The sequence below is a fragment of the Grammomys surdaster genome, unplaced genomic scaffold, assembly GCF_004785775.1.
Source record: "Grammomys surdaster isolate TR1022 unplaced genomic scaffold, NIH_TR_1.0 125756, whole genome shotgun sequence".
In the NCBI taxonomy this organism is placed as follows: domain Eukaryota; kingdom Metazoa; phylum Chordata; class Mammalia; order Rodentia; family Muridae; genus Grammomys; species Grammomys surdaster.
Window position 1 is genome coordinate 2,371,018 of NW_021620588.1, and position 10,405 is coordinate 2,381,422.

Genomic DNA, 10,405 nt, shown 5'->3' on the forward strand with positions numbered 1-10,405 from the left:
TGTGTGTGTGTGTGTGTGTGTGTGTGTGTGTGTGTGTGTGTGTGTGTATGTGTAGGCCAGAGGCCAGCCTCTTGTGTCCTTACTCAAGATATATGTACCTTGTTCTAGAAACCCATATATACTTTGTTTTAGAGACAAAGTCATTTGCCTGGGTCTTTCCAAACCTCAGTGAAACTTCTGGCCTGGCCAATGTGTCCCATGACTCAGCCTGTCTTAACCTTCTCTGTACTCAGGTTGGATGTATATACCACTTCGTCTAGCTTTTTAGATGGGTATTAGGGATTCAAACTTAGTTCCTCATGTTTATATAGCAAGTACTTTGTGGACTTATCCATTTCCTTAGCCCAGATTTCATTTTTATATTGACCTGGCAGCCTTCCATGTTTTACTCTTTGCATTTTCTCCCAGATGAGGATTGTTTTTCTGAACCAGAAAACTTGTCTGTAGGTGTTCAGGAGTATAGTCTGGACAGTCTCTCTCTGTCTCTGTGTCTCTGTCTCTCTCTGTCTCTCTGTCTCTCTCTCTCTCTCTGTCTGTCTCTGTCTCTGTCTCTCTCTACTCTCTCTCTGCTGAGAGCATTCTGTGTTGAAGACTTGCTAAATAATAGGCCCTGTCAAGACAAGAGATCATACTTCAGCTATTTCAATAAATGCATCAGCATTCCACTGGCAGAGAAAGGGGCTCTGTGTTCTGTCTTGCTCTTCACCTGAGTGATGAGTGTGGTATCACACTGATAACACTGATTGTATAGATCATGGGATGACATGACACCTCTCAACTGGCAGGAATGGTCCCATATTTATAAGCTGGTATTCTACTCAGAGGACCCCCGACTAGGTAGCTGATAGACAAGCTAGCAACTCTGAGGTGGAGAAGGTTCAGAAAGAAAACATACCCTCTCTGACCTTGATGTAAATCGAATCTGTCACGGAACACACCGTAAACGCTCCTCTTGTCTGTTTGTGCTGTTGTTCTATGGACAGCCCACTAGATATCTTTCCATTCTCTCCCCGAATATTGAGTGACCTTGGAAATAGTCTAATCTGTCTTGGCAGATTGAAGATAGAGAAAACAAGCAGGGCAGACAGACCTGCTGGTTCCTGCTATTGATCAGTAGCTTGAATGAAAGATCATTATGAGCTGGAGAGATGTGTCAGACACGGTGTCAAGGGTGGAAAAACTCAAAGCATATCTTGACAGCAAGAAGTGATAAAAAACCACACAGGCATTTGTACATATGAATGCCTATGTGGACACACACACACACACACACACACACTCACCAAAGAAATTTTTGTTCCTTCCTTAGCTTGGTTTATTTCTTGTCCTGGGCCATTTATCTCCAATACAGAATTTTGGAGTCCATGCCCATTTGTTTTAGGACGCATGAGGCCCAGAGAGGTTAAATAAATACCTGAGATCACTTCTTTCCCCTCTTTCCTCTTTTCATGTGTGTCTTATAGAGTGCTGCCAGTACATTTAAAACATTCAGCTCAGACTTCAGTCAGTTAAGTTCATGCTCTCCCTACATCTTGCAGCTTTCCCTCTTAAATTTATTAGGTTCCTAGCCTAAGATTATAGCATCAAAGTTGTGGTTTAAGGTAGAACTATAGCACATGCGTGGAGGAACCCAGAACTAAGAGCAAGTCCACATGGGTCTGTACTGACTGATACTCAATGAATAAATGCATCTGAAAACTTTATTTTACCTCTCCTACCTTCTCTTTCCTCATGTTGAGAACATATACACTGGTGCTTGCTCTCCCTGCTTCTCCTGGAGGAACTATGATTTCATTCAGTCCGTGAAGGCAGTTGTGGGCCTTTGCCCTAGGTCGTGTTCTTTGAGAGGGTTAAGGTCTCATTCTGCTCATGTCTAGTGATCCTATATGCAGAAATAACCGCATGATTACTTACTCCAGGAAGTCAGAGGCAGATCTAAATCTGGGCATTTGTGACAGGCAGAATGAGGAGGAGTCTATTAGCTAGGCATCACCAGAAGATGCTCTGGGTATAGGTGTAGAAAAAGAGGAGAGAGAAGCAAGCTGACAAGTCTATAATCTGAAGGGTGGGCCACAGGTTGGCTTTGTAGGAAGCTGGGTTGCAACTTGGGTCCTAAGGCATCCTTTAGAAATTCTCCTCCCTTAGTCATATGTCCATTATCTTAGGACTGCAACTAATTGGATAAGATCCACTCACACTATTGGGTGTAATCTGCTTTATTCAAAGCCTACTTTAAAAAATATTTATCTCATAAATATTATCTTCATAGCAATCTACAGACTTGTGTTTGGACTAAAACTAGGTATCACAGTCTAGCCATATCGACACCCAAAATTACCTATCATGGTATAAAATTTCCAGAAGTGTGGAGTGAGTAAGAGGTGAAGAAGGGTTTTCTAAAGAGGAAGATAGGAAGGGGGGGTAACTCTTTTTTTTGTCTTTATTTTGAATTACCTAGAAGTGACATCCCTGGTCTATGACAGTGTTCAATTTAGAAGGTAAAGCTGCCCTGCTTGTGTACAGTATCATTTCACAGGCTGGATCAAGTAAAAAAAAAAATGTAGGAAAGATGTTGAGGGCCAGCGTTCACCCATCTCTGCTTCTAGATTACAGAAGCAACACAAACAAATGACACATAGGAGCTGCCATACAGTTCCAACATGATGGCTTTCATCTCCCCAAACCAAACCATGAACTAAAGTAAATTTCATCTCTCCGAGGTTGCTTCTTATCTGGTATTTGCTCATAGCAATGTGGAGAATAACCAGTACATGTAATATGGAAGTCAAAGGGGCAGGGCAGGGCAGGTAACATTCAGTTCCATCACTCCAGGACTATCAGAGCTCATATGTCTTTCTGGGAACCAGATGCACCTACATAGCCTGATTATTTCTGAGCCCCTTCCCTTCTGCCCAGTTTGACTAGAGAAAACATGAAGGAAAAAGAGGAATGTCTTCTCTCTCCACTTCTATTCTACAGCCCCAATACAGCCAAACTATAAATAGGCATCACCAGAGGAAGCCTGGCCTACCTGGAAAGGGGCTGAGCTTGTGGATGATTTTAAGTATGCCACATTGCTGCCCTTGTGTCTCAAGAAATGTCATTTCCTTTAAAAGTAACAAGCTCTATCAATATTTGATTCTTTTCTCTTTTCTAAGCAGAAAGGAAAGTTTATACACTTAGATCTTTCATCTTCTTTGATTAGTTTTTGTATAAGGTGAAAGATATGGTTAAAACTCTACTCTATATGTGCAATCATGTACAATGGCTTATGTGTGGAGATAGTTTTCCCAATACCACTATCATAAGGTCATCTTTTGATACATATTTTCCAGACATTTGTGGGAGTCAGTAGATTATATTGTATGAAGTCATTTCTGGACAAACTATTCTGTTTTATTAGAGGATGTACCTATTTTCATACCAATACTGTTTTTGTCCCTATGGCTTTGTAGTATATTTTGGAGTCAGATATTATGATACTTTCAGCATGATTCTTTCTGACCAGACTTCCCTTGGATATTTTACTGTCTTTTGTGATTCCATCTGCATTTTAGAATTAAAAGGGTTACTTGAAGAATATATTGGTGTTTTGATGGGAGTCATAATGAATCTAGGAACCATTTTGATTATGATTCCTATTTTAACAATATTTTTTTCCAACTGCTGAACATGAGAAGACTTTCCATTTTTATTTTCTAGGAAATATTAGCTCATAAGTGTCTCTCTTGATACTGGCACAGATAATTTGTCAGACCTTAGAGAAGGAGAGGACAGGGGAGCAGGTTTGAAAGAAAGACAGTGAGATGGATTATCTTTCAGGGCAAGAGGTATGTGAATGTTTAATATTCTGAAGAGAGCCTTCAGGACTACAAACCAGAGTGTGGTTCCATGTCTTAAAGGTTTCTAAGGGAGGAGAGGTTCCATACCACGTAGTTGATAAGAAACCCATAGTAAGTGCTTGTGATCATGTGTCCACTGACTTTCATGTGACACTAGAGAAGAAATGCTATAAAGGGACCCTTTGTAACTGTAGATAGTCTTCCAGCTATTTGCAGATATGTTGGGGGGGGGATGGGGTTCAGAGAGGGACAGCCACATTTGTTCAGAACAGCTTCCTTTAGAATTTCTGTCACTAACACTCTTATGCTACTAGACCTTTATTATTCCCTAGGGGCCTCACCTGCAAATATATTCACATAATGGATTAAGACCTCATTACATTATCTTTGTGGAAAAACACAAGCATTCAGTCTGCAACTCAGCACATGAAATCATTTAACATTATAGATTAATGAAAGTGAGGGTAAAATCTTCTGGATGTACAACATGAGTCTGGGGGTATGCGGTTCAGATAAACAGATGTCCTTCTGAGTGGATACTTGAGAGTCTTCAGCAAGGCACCAGACTGCAAGGAACATTTCCCTTATATCCCTGTCTTGAACTTAGCCTACACAGTGTTAACTCTCTTTGGGCTCAGAATTACATCTTCACCATACTGATTCTGACTCTAAAGAAGATCCACTAGCATGATCACAGCATGAGTCTCTCTCCATCACTGGAATATACTAATGAAGTGGACAAAACTCAGCATCAACCCTATGGTTCACTTGAAGCAGCTGGCACATGCAGATGTCAGTGGAGGATTTATATCCCAAAAGATAAAAATGTTATTAATTTGTTTTTAAATCTTAGTGATTTATTTGACAACCAAAGAGAGAAATCAGAGCCCAAATCCAACTGAATACATTAAATCATGTCCAGCTATGCAGGACATGCTCATAGCTTATCCTAGATCCAGAGGTTTTTGTTCTTTAGCTCAACCTCAGGCAACATGCAGAGTTTAGGCCAAGCAGAAAGAAGCCTATTTCCTTGGTTAGTGTTGTGTTAACTTTTCCTGGGGAATCATTAATAAACATCTAATCACCCCAGATGGGGCACTGAGGACAGATCAAAATAATGATTCCACTAAGGTCTAATTTGTTGAGCCAGCAGATTAATTGAGGTGGCTCCCAGAGCCATGGGTCAGGGGGTTCCTTAAAGGAGTATGGATAACCACCAAAAAACCTGCATTGCCATGAAGTTCTATCCCATCCTAAATGATGACGTCATGGAAGTTACTTCATGTGGTCCCTCTTTCAGTTGACTTTCCACATCTTATGTACTATACCATTTCTGAGCATCACTTGCAACTGGGGGTGGTGCAAGACAGAGAGGCCCTCTCTCCACTTCTCTTAGGGAGTGTTGGTGACTATGTCACCATCACTAGAACCAATGCCTCATCATCTCCTCATGTTCAATTAACTGTTGTGGTGAGTGGCCAAGTAGTGACATCTCCAAAGGTCCTGAGTGGTGATGGGTTGATCATGCTAAATTTAGTGGGGAAGACCATAAAATAGCAGCATGATAGCTTTAATACAGGACAGGGCCACCTGGCTGAGGAGGAGCTCTGGAGTCATATTCAGGAAAGCTGACATGGATACTGTGTGTGTATCTCGGTGGTGTAGCCAAGGTTCTGTGCCTTGGGTGGTGTTTGCTTGTATCTTTGTCATCTGAGTTAGTCAAACCCACCAGCTTCAACTATTGTTGGATTAAGAGACTCATCCAATGTCAGCTGACTTAGGTGGGGTGGAAGACACAGATTTAAAAGGAGGCACAGGGGTTGTCTCAGACTCTAATAGGAACAGCATCTGGATATCTTTTTACGGTCTCTTCAATAGATCAATTTTTCCTTTGGTGTTTCTCCCATTTTTGATTCCACTTTCTAGTTTTAAAAGGATTTATACATGGATTTCCATGTATAAACCCAAGAAGAAGGAAGCATAATGGAACATTGCTTTTCTAGGCCTTAGAACACCAACAAGATAGTGTAAGAACTGCTAACAGTGCAGATCCCTGAATTCCAGCCCCCAAAACTCAGAAAATGTGTCCCAGAGTTCTCAACAATACCTTCCCTTCAGGATTCAATAACAGGAAGGAAGCCACAGGCCATGCCTGTGTGTAATATTTTTAGATATATAAACTCTTGTACCAGGTAGCTTGCAATTGCTTTCTTCCCTAGAACTACCTCAGGAAAATGTATACTTTACAGAGTACTATTACCTGGGTATATACAGCTCATTGTTTTTGTAAAAATACCCCTGAGATGGTGTACCTTTGAACTTCCATATTATAAGCCCATGTAAACCTCTTTATTTTATTAGCTACCATCTCAGGGGTTTTGTTACAAAAATAATAAGCTGTATATAGTCAGTAAATAATACTCAGTAAAGTACACATTTTCCTGACTTAGTTCTAGGGAAGAAAGCTAAGATCCTGTATTCCTAACATGCTACAAGAAGTCATAAGACACTGACCTCTGCCCTCATACTACGTGTTAAAAACACAAATTAAAAGTGACTGTTATGTTAGAATCCTAGAGTCAAATGGTCAAAGATTCAGAGCCAACTTCACGGCCTTTACTGTATGTTTCCAGCTTCTTCTAGTCCTTGACTTCAGACTTGTGTCTCAAGTCTGAAGTAATGCTGAAATCAGATGTGACAGTAATATTCATAAACATCCAACCTATCAGTTGACATGCCATTAATCTTCCATGACTATAAGCTTTTCATTATGTTATTAATAATAAATCCTGCTAATTCAATGTAAATTAGTCACAGACATTTGTTTTATAATCCTTGTAATCTTGTATCACCCATTTCATTTCATTGAGGAGACAATGTGGCACCTATCTCTTATAGAATTTGATGAGAAATTATATTTTTCCAGGTTACATGAGTCTATCCCATAAGATACTAAGTTTTGAACAAACAGAAGATTCAATGACTAAAGATAATTCCAAGAGCACAAATGTGTCCCCCAGCCCCTCTTTCACATTCTCTCTCTTTTATCTCTGTGTTTGTGATGAATGTGAACATGGTCATCCATGAAGGTATGTGTGTAGGCTAGAGGTTGACTTCTAGTATTTTCCTTAATGCTCTCCACTATTTTCAGAGACATGTTTTCTTAGTGCATGTAGAGACATCTTGTCATTTCAGAATTTCAGATAGATTAGCTGGGCATCTGTTGCAGTGAATCTCCAACTCAAATAAGCTCCGGCAAAGGAAACACAATTCAATTAATATGAATACAAGCTGCATGCCAAGATTGGGCAGATCTACCACTATACTACTATATTCCCCATCTATGAGATCCCTTATAAGTTGCAGTTTCTCCAGGCAATGTGCTTCTGTTCCACTTTCCTTCCACCTCCTCTCCTTCTGCTGTCCTCTTTTCTCCTCTCTCCTTCTCCTCCCCCAAACTTTTCAGCTCCACCTTTCCTTCTACTGCCCAATTACCAGCTCTAGACTTTATTTTACAAGTTAAGGTGGGGCGAAGGTTCACAAGAAGTCACCTGGGTACTCCCCATCCGCAGTCCCTCCCCAGAAAGCAGAATTAGCATCAATATAAAAGCAACACCAGAGCTCCACAACAGACATCGGAACCCAATGATCTCTCTGTGTATAGATCCTCCAAGGGTAGAGTTATCGATGTGCACTGCTAAGCCTGGCTTTTATGTGGATGCTGGGGATTTGAACTTAGGTCCCCATGCTTGTACAGTGAACACCTTACCACACTAAACCATTTCATCAGCCCACAAATTCATCTTTCTATGGGCAGCAACTGCATGAATTAAAAATTGTGTTTGGAAAATAGTAGTATTTATGTTTGAAGCATATACATATTATTGGCATTACCGTCTGATTACAGTGACCATATATTGTTGTCCTGATTATTTTGCAAACACCTCATCAATATGAAAAGCCTTATAATTTTAACAGTGAGAGGGCCAGTAATCTAGGTAATAAGCAAAACTACCAAGTGTCTCAGCTTGTATGGTTGAGGTCCAACAGAAGTATCAGCAGCCCTTGCCCCATTTCCTGCCTCAGAGCCTCAGAGTATAACTTGGATGATGGATGAACCCATTCAGTTGCTTTTGGGATTTTTTTCACCCTCATTGGACAGATCTCATTTTAATTTTTTGTATTGTCCATAAATATCTTCAGCTTGAATGACTGGATGATTACTAGCTTCCACTCCCAGGAAACTTGCATGCACAGCTCTGGGCCCATGTTCCTGTGCGGCACACAGCTGGTATGCTGACTGTCAGCAGGTGGATACATTAGAATAAGTTTGCATTTAGTATACATTCACTGGAGTATTTACTCTAGGGTGGGGCCATGATTCCTAGGAAAATAGAAAGATATGAAAGTAAAGACAGGAGCTGAAGGTGTAGCTAAGTGGAAGACTGTGCTTCTCTCTTTGGATTCTATGTTGTGTGTATGTTTGCGCACATTTGGATGTGTGTGTGCATGTGTGTGTGCATGTGTATGTGTGTCCATGTGTGTATGTGTGCATATACACGTGGAGAGGGTAGAGATCAATAATAGGTAGCCATCTCTATTGCTCTCCACCTGTTACTTTAGGACAAGATCTTTTAATGTACTATGTAGGCTAGAGTTGCTGGCCAGAAAGTCTCAGGGATCCGCCCATCTCTCTCCACTCTCTAGCACTGGGGTGATAGATATGCTCCATTGTATCTGATTTGTATGTGTGCTGGGGGTCAGAATTCAGGTACTCATGCTTGCTCAGCAAGCACTTTCCCCACTATGTCACCTCTCTCCCCTTGTGTCATGAGATGGGTGGTATACGCATCGGCAAAGTGACCTCTCCCCACCCCACCTCTCAGATCAAGCTAGAACAGTTCTGTACTTTAAGATATTTTGCCTCAATATCTTAAAAAGCCCATAAAAGGAGAGGCTGAAACCACAAAGAACATCACAATATAATGAAGCCATGGTCTTTTGAGGATTTAGAGCCTTCATTGGTGTGTATATGTGGCCACCAGAAAAGTTCCTGATGCCTTGACTTCTGCTATAGTGGGAGGAACCTAGTTTCAGCTTCAAGAATTTTGAAGTACAAAGAGTCATTCCAACCACCAGGAGACATAGCCACTAAGATATAGCTGCTGATTTCCTTGACTTCATCATATATCGAATTCCTTAACTACCAGTCCCATGAGGACATAGTAAGAAAGTAACTATCTATAAACAAGAAAGAAAGTTCTCACAAGGAATCAACCAACCCTATTGGCCACTCAGTCTTAGAACTCTTTCCTTTGGAAATGTCTGTGATTTTAAGCTGCTCAGTCTGTGGTACTTCATTATGGCATCCTAGGCTGTATACTTTAGCAGCTAGATCAGCTAACATAGTATGAGAGTCTGACTAAGACAGGGCTGGCCTCTAAGCTGTGATGATCCATGACCCTGATTAATATACAATGTATTCAGGTTGGTGAGCCTAAGCTCAGGTTATAGAGTAGATAGCAAGTGAAGCTGCATGGGAAATAGCTGTGGAAGCTTGACTGGGAAATGTCCTGTTAGGTTTCGGTATGCAAATACTTTGGTCTCCACTGGGTGGTGCTGTTTGAAGAAGTTTCTGTCTGGGATCCCCAACAGTGCTGTATAACAGGGCCAGGAGCCCAGGCTTTGATGTGGATAGAGGAGAGTGATGAATCCTATACCCTTCACTTAGTAGTTGTGTGGTTTTTCATCAGGCATGGGACTTCTTAGTATTTTAGTAACTGAGACAGAAATGTGATCTAGGACTCATTATTAAACGACATGGTGCAAATGATGGGTAAAGATCTTGGTATAAGGTGACAGCTTAAGATCTGTTATATTATCATAATCGAGACATGGTTGTCTAAAATGTTGTTATTAATAATATGCAGCCACTGTGACCTAGACTCTGAAACATAACAATTTACTACCCATTTGAAGAGGACAGTGTCCACTGTTTACAAGGGCACAATGCAGCAGTATGGGTCTGTAAGACTCTAGAGGGCAGAGTCTTAGTTTACCGGAGACCCCCTGAGTGAACCATGTCGATACGAGACGAGAAATCACTGCAAAAAGCAAGAGGCATTTTAATGTTCCAGCATGCTGGGGCCATCCTGCATCCCAAAAGGAGAGTCGACCCCATGTACCTTGTTCAGTGAACCTTTATATGGTCTCTAAGGGTAGCAGCCATTAGGCACAGTGTGATTGGCAGAACAGTTGTGACCTTTTAAACTGATTGGTCTTTATCGAATGAAGCAGCAAGGACCTCCCTTGTCTGTGTGTGGCCAATAGTCCATTATCCATGTGCTCTGGCCCCTCACACAGGTCAGTCCCTACCCCCTGTGGTCTGAGGAATGTTAATTAGCCTCTCCCTTCTGGAGGAGAGGGGTGCCTAAGCATTCTATGACCTTTCTTTTCCAGGAGGGGAGGGTTCTGGTGGAGTTTTCCTCTTCAGGTCCATGTCTGAGTCCTGCTAGCACTCAGTGCTCATTTCCTTACTCCTGAGTCCAGCTCGTGCTTAACTG